This window comes from Hibiscus syriacus, unplaced genomic scaffold (genome assembly GCF_006381635.1).
Source record: "Hibiscus syriacus cultivar Baekdansim isolate YM2019G1 unplaced genomic scaffold, ASM638163v2 tig00110895_pilon, whole genome shotgun sequence".
NCBI lineage: Eukaryota > Viridiplantae > Streptophyta > Magnoliopsida > Malvales > Malvaceae > Hibiscus > Hibiscus syriacus.
The window spans coordinates 4,901,472-4,914,507 of record NW_024062903.1 but is presented as its reverse complement, the minus strand read 5'-3'; positions in this window follow the sequence as shown (position 1 = coordinate 4,914,507).

Genomic DNA, 13,036 nt, shown 5'->3' with positions numbered 1-13,036 from the left:
TAGTAATTTAAAATTTTGTTTAAAAAATATTTTTTAATATTTAATCAATGATAGAATTCTGGTGAACTGATTAACTGTGGCCAAAATTATAAATGATGAACACAAAATAATTAACGAGTGAGAAAGGGAAAAAGTAAACATTAATAGAATAACACTTTCTTATTTTATTTCCAAAAGCTATATTTTAGTATTTATAGCCCAAATACAACTGCCCAATAGACTATACCCAGTTAGGTACAACTAACTAGGCAGTTACAACTGCTATCTTGACTGATGCATATTAGGCTTATACTCTTGACGTTTTTCTCTCTTTTGTCCTTCATTTCCCATTCTCCAGGTAATATCAAACTCTTCAAGGGAAACTGCCCCAAGGCGATTCCCCACACTTCCAAACGTTGTTGGTAAGATTAGTTTGATGAGAATGTCAACAACTTGTTCAGGTGAAGGAATATAGTTAATCAGGAGACGATCAACATGCACACATTCTCTAACAAAGTGTAAGTCATTGTCAACATGTTTCATACCCGTATGATGCGTACGATTTGCTGCTATGGACATCATTCACACCAAGCAATAGGCTTTCCATCTACTGCAACACCAACTTCATTCAATTCATCTATGATTTGTCATTCTGTTTCAATTTTTAACGTTTCATTAGAGAGTTGAGATTGTGCTGCTTACTGCCCTTAAAAGTTGTAATATCCCTATTCAATCTAATAATAAGTAATTTATTGTTTCTTCATGCATAGCATGTCAGTTTGATAAATCGCACAAACTCCCTTTTTACAGCATCATCTATACTATGTACCATCAACCTCTTGATCTTGTTATTGCTGATTTGTGGGGATTAGCTCCCGTGTGTTCTAATGTTTTTACATACTATATTACATTTATTGATGTATATCATCATCTACTTAAGTCTTTAAGACAGAACTCAGTGTACCTGGTACATGCATCATTAAATACAACATAAGTATTTTAAGCCATTCGAACACACACGAGAGCTGGTCACCACACATCAGTAATAATAAGATCAAGAGGTTGATGATATTCATATAGAAGAGATTGTTTTGTAAAAGGCAATTTGTGCGACTTACCAAACTGATATGCTCTGCAAGAAGAAATAATAAATTATTTATTATTCGTTTGAATAGGGATATTACAACTTTTAAGGTGTGTTTGGTTTGGGGAATGTGAGATTTTCATGGGAATGGATTCCACATTCCCCTGTTTGGTTGGCCAGTAATTTCATTCCCGGTAATCTTACATTATCAATAGTGGATTTTTTGGGGTATATTACCGGGAATATCATTACCTCCCTTTCCTTAGGTATTGTTGGATTATCGGCGTTTTGGACTAAAATGCCCTTAAAAAATTTCTTTTAAAAAATATATTTATTCTGTCATTGAATAATAAAAATTCTACAAATGTTAAATTACAAATTTATCCTTAAACTATTTTGATTTACAAAAAAAATCTATAATTAAAATTTTATATGATTAAATTATAAATTTATCCTTAAACTATTTTGATTTACAAAAAAAAATCTATAATTAAAATTTTATATGAAATTCAGAGGTTAAAATAAAATTTTACCCTTTCATTAAACCTTTTTATATTTTCAATTTTGTAAAAAATATATATATAAATTTTATGAATTTATTTTTTTTAAAGAAAATATATAAATATTTTCCAACTTGTTAAAAAAATAAATATATAATAAGGATAATTTGGTCAAATATACATTCCACTAATCTTTTATTTCTTTAACCAAACACGGTAATCTTGCATTCCTGCTAAACCAACCAAACACAAAATACAACATTCCCAATAATTCTATTCCCTGAAAATATTTTATTCCTACTGATAATCTTACATTCCGTGAATCAAACGCACCCTAAGGACAATATGCAACACAATCTTTACTGGGTGCCCAAGTCTCTTATGTCATATCTCTAATGACACATCAGAAACTGAAACAAAATAATAAACCATATATTTTAATGAAATAAACAAACCCTAATAGTAAATACCATAAATGTTAATGCAATGGCCTCCAATTCTCAATACATATTTTTTTAATGTATGGAGATAAAATTCCTTTTAGTAAGTTTCCAAAAGAGAATTATATATTCATATTTTACACGTAATCCATTATTTTTTATATAATAAACATTTGGATAAAGCGCATAAATGGTTCCCGATTATAATGTGTTGCTTTGTTGAGTCTTCTGATTAATAAAAGTTATAAAATGGTTTTCTGATTATATGGCGTTTCTTTATTTAGTCCACTGACTATTAAATGTTTATTCATATGTTCAAAATTCGTTCTTTTCCATTAAAAGATTGATGATAGTCTGAGTAGGATGTTAACTTGCTGACTTGGATATGATAAAATATGATCACATAATCTCAAACTACTATCATACGATTATATCTTAGTCAGCATGTTAATGTCCAGCTCAAACGACCATCAATTTTTTAACGAAAAAGGATGAGTTTATAACATATGAATAGTCGAGTGATTATTTTGTAATTTTTAATAATTGAGGGACTCAACAAGGCAACACCCTATAGTCAAATGACAAATTTATAATTTTTAATAGTTGAGAGACTCAACAAGGAAATACCCTATAATTGTGGACTATTTGTGTACTTTATCCTAAATATTTTAAATAATCTTTTTTTTTATTTTGTATTATTTTAACACTAAAAGTTTTAATATGAACCAAATAAACTCAATAGTTAAAGGTTGTTATTTTTTGAAGTATTGAGTACGAACACGATATCTACAAAAATGTATGAACGTTCATTATCAAATAATTAAAATTTTATTAAATAAATATTATCTTATATTCATCATAAAGTAACAAGAAAACATTGAAAGCTTCACGAAAACTCACCCTATTATATGTAATGATGAAAAGATAAAATCACGTTTATTTGTAGGCCTTTGTTCTTCTTTTAGTTTGAAATTTGAACCCTTCTTTTTTACGCAAATTATTGAAATTTTCTTCTCTCAAAAGCCTAAAACCCTCTTGCTTTGTTGTCTTTATAGTTGTCTTTGAAGTTTAAACACCGAAGATGTCACGTTTTACATGTAAAAAGGCATTGAAAAAAAAATTAAAAAACATTGATTGCTTAACTACTAAACCCTGATTTTGTTGCATATTTTCTCGGTGAAAAGGGCAAACAATCAGCAAACATAATAATTCTGTCCGCCAAAAGATCACAAGGCAAATTTGAGCTACTCTATCGTCAAAATAATTCCTACTTCAAATTTACTTCACTTCTTATCCCTCATCATTGTTATTTAATTTACTTTTTAATATAATCATTTATTTTCAAAGTAAATAGATGATTCTTAAATATAGAACATAATAGTAACTTATATAGTGAACGAATAAAATTATATATTATATTTCATGTTTAAGTTAAATATTTTTTAATTATTCATTATATATACCCTTTTTCATATTATATATTCGTTTTTATAATTTTTCTCTTAATAATATCCTTTTTAAAGTTCAAATTTAGATTTCCCCCCCCCCTAAAGTTTGTAATACACTCTATCATTATACCTACACTTATTGGACACATGTATATATCCATTTTGGCCTAATATATTTAAGAGTTAATTGCATCTCACGTCCTTAAATTATTCCCTAAGCTTTTAAATATTATAATTTTATTCATAAACTATGACTATCATTCTAAATTAGTCCTAAAACTTTTGAACATTTCATTTTCATCCTTAAATTGTGACATTCATTCTAAAATGGTCCCCAAATTTTTTAAACATTTCAATTTTATCCCAAACTATACTCACGTCCTTTGTTAATAAAATTGTTAGGCCAGGTTATATTATTATATGCTTGAAACTAATTACATATTTGGACGACTTTAAGGATGAAATTGAAAGATTCAAAATTTTGGGGACTAATTTAGAAGAAGGGCTATAGTTTGGGGTTGAAATTTGGAATGTTTAAAATTTTAAAGATTAATTTAGAATGAAAGCCATAGTTTGGGGATGAAATTAAAATATTTAAACGTTTAAAAATCAATTCAAAATGTGGATCATAGTTTAAGGACATATGATGCAATTAATTCTATCTTTAATGATCATCATATATTAATCTATTTGTTCATTTATTATTAGTGTGAGATGATTACAAGATAATATATATTCGAAAGACTTTCAATCATTTGATAATGAACGATTAAACACTCTAAGAAATAATGTGCTCAAATTCAATACTTTTAAAAATAATAACAATATCTTTGATCACTAAAATCGTTTGATTTATACTATTTGTTGATTTAAATCTATTATAAATGATGATCAAAATCTTTTGAGATGACGGTGTAAATTAAATAACTTACAAAAGGTTATTTTACCATAACAGAACGTCAATAAAATGAGAAAAATCTAGGATTGAGGATGACATCACACAAATTGTCAGAACGGCGAGGAACCTAAAGATTAGGTTTTAAGCCAAAATGGAATTGCCATTTATATAAAGAGAAAATCGCCTCAGTGACAAAAAAAAAGTTATAATATACGATTTTAACCAATTTTTTTTGGATTTGCCAAAATGACCAACAAAATCGCAACGCGAAATAAAAATCACAACGCGATCCCCAGAATCGCAAATCAGTTTCCAAAATCGCAACGCGATTCTTGAAAATCGCAATGCGATAGTACAAATTCGCATTGCGATTTTCCAAAATCGCAACGCGAATATGAAAATCGCAACGCGAACACATAAATCGCAACTCGTATCCGTAAATCGCAACCTGTATCCGTAAATCGCAACGCGTATGGGTAAATCGCAATATGTATCCGTATATCGCAACGCGTATCCGTAAATCGCAACGATAATACATAAAATCGCAACGCGTATCCGTAAATCGCAACGCGATATTTAAAGCGTCATTATAATCGCTACGCGTATTTTATTTTCAAATTACAAAAACGAATATTAAGACAAAATCCCGTAATCGCAACTCATAACCTAAAACCTAAAATCACAACTCAGTCCCATCTCCATCTCTCACTCTCTACGGCGAAGAAATCCGTCCCCATCTCCGAAGATTTCCGTCCCCATCTCCGGCGAAATCCCTCACAACCATTCACGGTCAGAAATCCCTCACAATATTCAGAAATGGAAAATCAACCTCCGAGGGTTAGTTTTTTTAATTATTTTTATTTTGAAATGTTTGCATTATTGTAGGTTTTTCATATTGAAACTGATGATAAGTTTACTGGTCATTTCAATAATAGATTAACCATTTCACTTAGATTTCATTTCGCGTTACGATTCTGTCGTTGCGATTTTCATTTCGCGTTGCTATTCTCTCGTTGCGATTTTCAAGTTAGTTTGTCTTTGTCTTTGTTCTGTCTTTTGGTTGAAGTAATGCAATCCATTCAAGTTTCAATTTGCAGAAGAGTCGCAACGAGATAAATGAAAATCGCAACGAGAGAATGACTGTCGCAACGAGAGAAATGAAAATCGCAACGATAGAATCGCAACGCGATATGAAAATCGCAACGAGAGAATCGCAACGCGAAACCAAAATCGCATTGCGATTTAATTTCGCGTTGCGATTCTCTCGTTGCGATTTTCATTTCGCGTTGCGATTCTCTCGTTGCGATTTTCATTTCGCGTTGCGATTCTCTCGTTGCGATTTTCATTTCAACCAAAAGACAAAACAGTGTTGCAAATTTTAGTTTCAAGAATAAACTACTACTTTTATGTTTATTGTTTTTGGTATATCTTCACAGTGTAGTTTTTTGTATATCTAACTTGGTATGTTTATTGTTTTTGTAGAAATTTTTTTCGGCTCAATTGACCTTGAGAAATAAAGTCAGCCTGGCCACTACAATTGCTTCGAAGCTTTCACCTGCTCAAAGACAATTGTTTGAGGAAACCTGCTTCGGGCCATGGCTGAGAGTACAGCATCCGGGTGGAGATGCTAATTTGACCCATTTGTGGCTTCAGACCATGACATCAAATCTACCCGACAGTATACACGTGGTGAGGAAGAGATATGGTTTCATTTTCCACCGGCGTATACTTGTTTTGGGCGGAAGGAGTTCTGCTTAATCACTGGTCTACGATTCGGACACGATGATGTAGGCCGGTACACTCGTCATATCGCCCGCCCATCATGGTTATCCCGGGTTTTTCCGGATGAGTCAATGGAGAAGCCGAACCTACATGTCGACGACCTGAAGAAATTGTTTAATAAGAAAGCTGGTTTCACTCGGATGGATGACGTCGATGCTGTCCGAGTATGCCTTCTACTACTTGTGTATGCCGGCTTTTTAGGCAGAGAGGCCAGACAACCTATTCATCGGGAGCTAATAATATTGGTAGAGGACCTGAATGCATGGAATCTGTTTCCGTGGGGTTCGTATATGGAAAGCTACCTGGACTAAGTTGTCGTCTGCCTTTGATGACCGCAAAAGTTTGCGGGGCGATGGGTCCAAATACACTTTGTCAGGCTTTGTTTGGGCCTTTAAGGTAAGAATTTCTATATAATGTTTCTAAAATTATAATTAATTATTTAACAATTACTAATTTTGTTATTATATTGTTTGTAGATTTGGATATTCGAGGCTTTCCCCAGCATGCGTACATATGCAATAAAAACGTCAAATGATATTCCCAGGGCTATTTCCTGGAAGAGGAAAACTCTGTTGGATTGGGAAGACTTAATACCATATGCGACAATAAATAATGTAAGTTAACACAAATACTTTCATATAATATAAACAAGTTATTAATAGTAGACGTTTAACTTTGTTTGAGTTTTTATATTTTAGGAGGCCAACATTCCATTACAAAGACTGACACCCACGGAGGAAGAGCTTGCCACTGATTGGTGGCAAGCTAGTCAGAGTTTTTTTGATGGCACGGATGATGAGCAGCATCCACTTCCTCCAATTCGAGAGCCATCACCTCACCTAGAGCCATCACCCGATCGACCCGACTATACACCTCTAGAACGAGAGCCACCTATCCCGTCACATCATCGAGCCTCTTCTCCACCATCACCTCATGATAGGCGACCGGCAAAGATGCCACGACTCCTATCTCCCTGTTCTCCACCTCCACCTCAACGGGATGAGTCAAGGGAGTTACGTGATGAGGTCAATGCCTTGCGTGAGGAGATCGGTACTCTACGCGATAACGATGGTGCATGGCGTGTGGAGGTGTCAACTCTACGTGGTGAGGTTGCCGCTCTACGTGAGATGATAGTATCGTTGCAGAATGAGGTTCATACTCTACGCAACGAGGTAAGTTTAAGATTTTCCATATTTAACTTAATGATAAATTTACTCGTAATTTCACTTAGATTAGCCATTTCACTTAGATTGCTTAGTAAATTTATTCGGTTGCTGCCAATTCTGCTAAACTGTGTATTCTTTAACACTGTGAAATAGTATTGTCTTTGTTTGTCTTTTGGTTGAAAGTAAATTTGTTCGGTTGCTGCCAATTCTGCTAAACTGTGTATTCTTTAACACTGTGAAATAGTATTTGTCTTGTTTTGTCTTTGGTTGAAAGTAAATTTGTTCGGTTGCTGCCAATTCTGCTAAACTGTGTATTCTTAACACTGTGAAATAGTATTTGTCTTTGTTTTGTCTTTTGGTTGAAAGTAAATTTGTTCGGTTGCTGCCAATTCTGCTAAACTGTGTATTCTTTAACACTGTGAAATAGTTTGTCTTTGTTTTGTCTTTTGGTTGAAAGTAACTTTGTTCGGTTGCTGCCAATTCTGCTAAACTGTGTATTCTTTAACATGTGAAATAGTATTTGTCTTTGTTTTGTCTTTTGGTTGAAGTAATGCAATCCATTCAAGTTTCAATTTGCAGAAGAAGAAATAGTTTACTTTCGCAACACGAAACTTAAAATCGCAACGCGAAACCAAAATCGCAACGCGAAATAAAAATCGCAACGACAGAATCGCAACGCGAAACCAAATCGCAACGACAAGATCGCAACGCGAAACCAAAATCGCATTGCGATTTTCATTTCGCGTTGCGATTCTTTCGTTGCGATTTTGGTTTCGCGTTGCGATTCTGTCGTTGCGATTTTTATTTCGCGTTGCGATTTTGGTTTCGCGTTGCGATTTTAAGTTTCTTGTTGCGAAAGTAAACTATTTCTTCTTCTGTAAATTGAAACTTGAATGGATTGCATTACTTCAACCAATAGACAAAACAAAGACAAATACTAACTTCAGGGTATTAGTTTGAAACATATTTTTCTTTGTTATCTGATGCATTTTGTGAACTATGATAGAATAATGACTTGGGTTAATACAATGCAAGTTTGAAACATATTTGTCTTTGTTTTCACTGTTTAAATATCATGTCTGTTTATTTACTGATTTTTGTATTTAATTATTTAGCGGCCCGATAGAGTGGATGCTTTACGTCGGGTTATGCTTGCACGACGGAGTTCACGCATCAGACAGCGTGCACGTGCTATTAAGTCTCCGTACACCCCAATAGTACGAAGACACCGCAAGAAGAAGCCCGACTCGCCTGTCATCCCTCAAGAGTCCACTCCTATCGTTGAAGAGGCCCCCCTATCATTCCTCGAGAGTCCCCTCCCACCGTTCAAGAGGCCACTGTCATCATTGAAGAGGTCCCTCCCACCATTCAAGAGCCCGATTCACATGGCGTCATATGTAGGCTTCTTGAGAAACCCTCTGACGTGCCGGACATGATGGATTCAAGTTGGCTCTCGTATGAGTTACCGGCCAGTACCATACCGGTATCTGAAGAGGAGAGGGAACAACTACCGGACACAATTCTGGATAACACCCTTTGGGCTAAGACCGCTGTTGATTTTTATCTACATGAGCAGAGCCAGGGGTGTTTCACTGACATATGCAAGCTCACCGATGATATCTATTTGTTGCTTGATCGGTCTTGGTGGGGCGTATTATTAGGGGTCGAAGACAATGGCTATTTCGATGGGGGGGTAAGTCTTATATTTTTCTTATATTTCAATTTGATTAATTTTTTTTTTAAATTTATGTAAGTCACTAATATATGTCTTTTTTTGTAAAACAGCATATCGATGCGTGGGTGACACGTCTTCTAATAATAAGAAAACTTAAGAAAAATAAAAATATACGATATACAATTATGCCGACGTCTTTTCACGCCGTTCACTTGAAGAATGCACGAGATGAATCATTTGATTTGGGCAATGGACAAGCTAAACTTTATCCTGCATGGTGGGAGGTCGATAAGGTTAGTATTTATTTTAGATTGAGTTTAAAGGTTTTATGAAATAAGTGCGCAAATGAATGAATTATTACTTATGATTGCAGGTGTTTATCCCTGTTTTGGAACGTAAACATTGGATTCTCGTCGAGCTTCAGCTCCCATCCCTTAAGACAATAGTGTATGACAGCATGATAAATTACATATCATTGGCTGATTTAAGAGATGTTATTAAGGGATGGAGCTCTCATTTGGCTAAATTCTTGGATGCGATCAATTATTGGACTCGTTCTGGAAACAAGAAGCCAAAGAAGCTCAATATTACAGTTATTAGAGACGAGACCGCGCCACAACAAACGAGCGGAGCCAGAGGAGATTGTGGTCCTCTCGTATGCTTGGCGTTGGAGCGTTTGACGACGGGAAGCATCAAGTATCTACCTCCCACCGATAGAGATAGAGCTGCAGTAGGCTTGTGGTTTCGGCATTATATGGCTAAATCGATATACGAGACGCTGCCTACATGCATCCGCGTTATAAAAATGTCCATAAACAATTGGTAAGTTTATATACTTTTGGTTTGAAAATGTTTGGTTAAGTACCTAGAATTCAATAATTTGCTGTTTGTAGGTTTTAGATGTGTAGAAAGTGTTGTTTGAGCAAATGTTTGGTTTCTGCAGGTTAATCTCAGAAGTGAACTGCGTGAAATGATGTATGGCTGCACAAGTTGATTCAATAGTTTAATTGATTGTTTTTTGATTGTTTAATTGATTTGTAAAAGTTGATTCAATAATAGATGATCGGAAATAAGAATTATTGCTTATTTTTTTGATTGTTTAATTGATTTGTAAAAGATGATTTGTAAAAGTTGATTTGTGTAATTGATGCGAACATAATTCTTATTTGTTCTTGTTTAATTGATTGAAATGTAATGGTTGATTTTGTTGATTTCAATCTGCATTATGTTGAAGGCAAAAATGACTATCGCAATGCGAAATGAAAATCGCAATGCGAAATGAAAATCGCAATGCGAAATGAAAATCGCAACGAGAGAATCGCAATGCGTTTATAATTTCGCATTGCGATTCTCTCGTTGCGATTTTCATTTCGCATTGCGATTTTCATTTCGCATTGCGATTCTCTCTTTGCGATTTTCATTTCGCATTGCGATTTTCATTTCGCGTTGCGATTCTCTCGTTGCGATTTTCATTTCGCATTGCGATTTTCATTTCGCATTGCGATTCTCTCGTTGCGATTTTCATTTCGCATTGCGATTTTCATTTCGCATTGCGATTCTCTCGTTGCGATTTTCATTTCGCGTTGCGATTGTAATTTCCGTGTTGCGATAGTCAAATGCATGCCTAATAGTGATAACAACTGAATAACAAGAGTTGGTTAAGTCAAAATGGTTGGCCTGAGTCATTAATTCAACTGAAAATGTTAAAAGTTCACACATAAAATCCACATAATACAACGTTTGCATTTAAAAATCACCTAAGTTAACAGTCCCAAAAGGTGAAGCCAATTGTGATTGGGATTTTAACGATGATTGCCTTTTGCTTGACACCATATGAGCTTTGGATTTTGATGAGGATCCATATTTTGGTAGAGGAAAAGATGATTTTGATGGCACTGGTGATCCACATGTCAACCTTGTATGACCACTTTCCTTGCACCGACTACATGTCGATCTCTTCTTCTCTTCACCCTTAGACGGTATACGATCGTGACTTTTTGGTCGGCCAGGTAGCCTTCTGTCCATGGCTGGTGGCAGAACTGTTTGTAAGTCATCTGGTATGTCCCACTCAGAAGGATGTGGAATAGGGTAGACAATCTCGGCATAAGTCTGTCGATAAACTTCTGTAGTGTAGCAATCCATAGCGTATGCGCTTGAATCATCTTGGTTTAAATGAAGAGCAACTTTTATAACATGGCCACACGGATAACCAGATGTTTGCCATTTCATACAACTACACGTCTTTGCATTTAGATCGACTAGCCCATTTAAGTTATTATCCAGTACTTGAAACAAAGTGTTTGAACATGGTTCAACTCTCCATGACGTTGACTTCACAACACGTTTCGTTATCTTTTTTTCAGTCCATGGTGTAACACGATGTTCCAATGTTCCTGTAAATTTAAATAAACAATACTTAGTAAAATATATAAATATGATAAGTTACGAATTCAAAGAAATAATACCTGCATGGTTTCTTTTCTTGTAGTACCACTGTTGAATAGAGGCTCGAAAAAAACTCCATTAACATAGTAATGGGTAATTTCCGGGAATGACGACTTAGAGCGTTGATTGATTCTGCACTATTAGACGTCATGAAACCATATCTTGCTCCAAGTTGATGTACTCTTGACCATCTTTCAAACCCGACATCTTCTAGTGTTTGAGCACACTGAGGCAAAACACGTCTTAAACAATTTATATGCTTATTGAAATCCACTTCCCGATAAGCTTTTACAGCCTTCCAGTATGTCCATTTGTGCTTTTTATACCAGCAGACCTTGATTTTAGATTTCTATACAAATGAACACCACAAAGTCCATGAAAAGCATCTGGGAAACACCTTCTAACAGCGTTGTCAATTGAGTTTGCCCTATCGGATATGATTGTCAGATTGCTAATAGGACCTATGCAATCCCTAAGATGCCCATAAACCATGTCCATGAATCAGAGGTTTCAGATTTGCCAACCCCGTAAGCTATTGGCAATATCCCATTGTTAGCATCCATGGCTACTGCTAATAAGTTTACTCCAAGGTATCGACCTTTCAAATGTGCTCCGTCAACTATAATAACTGGGCGCATGCAAGTAATAAACGAACGAATCTACAAAATAATATACACAAGAAATATAATCATTTAAATGTGAAATGCATGTAACTAACAAAAATGAGTCAATAAAATTATATTGATTTACTAACCGTAGCACCAATGGCGATAAACAACAACTCAAGCGTCCATCTCTATCTGTTTTGATATGAGTTACCGACCCAGGATTTTTCAGCTTTAAATTGTGACAATAAGCCGGCAGTTGGGCAAACGATGCTTCTGGCGACCCCCTCAACAATTCCAAGGCATAACATTTGGCTCTCCAAGCTTGAGAATATGATATACTAATCTTGAACCGAGCATTCATGTCAGTCATAATTTCATGTCCCCGATATACCCTGCCATTCAAAAACATTAACTCAGCCAGAAAACCACCCAACACCTTTTTGTTTGCCTGTCTATGGTGAGGAAAAACTTGGGTTCTTGAACATGTATGTTTATCAATAAAAGTCCTAACTTGAAACATTTTGCAATCTTTTATTCTCTTTGCAATCATACGCCACGTACAGTTTTTGTCAATCATACACCTTGTTTCGAAACGATCTTTGCTTGATTTGTTAACTTTAGTTGATAGCCATCTTCCACACATTTCGTATACAAAGCTATCTTCAAGTCTTCCTTGTATCAAAACAATCATCTTTCTTGATACGAATAACTTTTGTGTAACAATCAACTGCTTTCTTTACCAACTCTTCTTCCGGTATCTGAAGTAATTCTGGCATATTCCAGTTATACGCCCGTGGCATTTTCTTTTCTTCGGGGACTTTTTCTTCTTCTTTTTCTTCTTCAGGATTATATGAATTACAGAATGGATGTTCAACATGTTCATTCACAGTCGTAACTTCCTCCTCATTATCATCAACAATATCTTCTTCGGCAACGACTGTTTCATCATCAAAATTCGGGTATTGACCAATATCAAAATCATTACACGCAGGGTCTGTTTCTTCTTCTGAA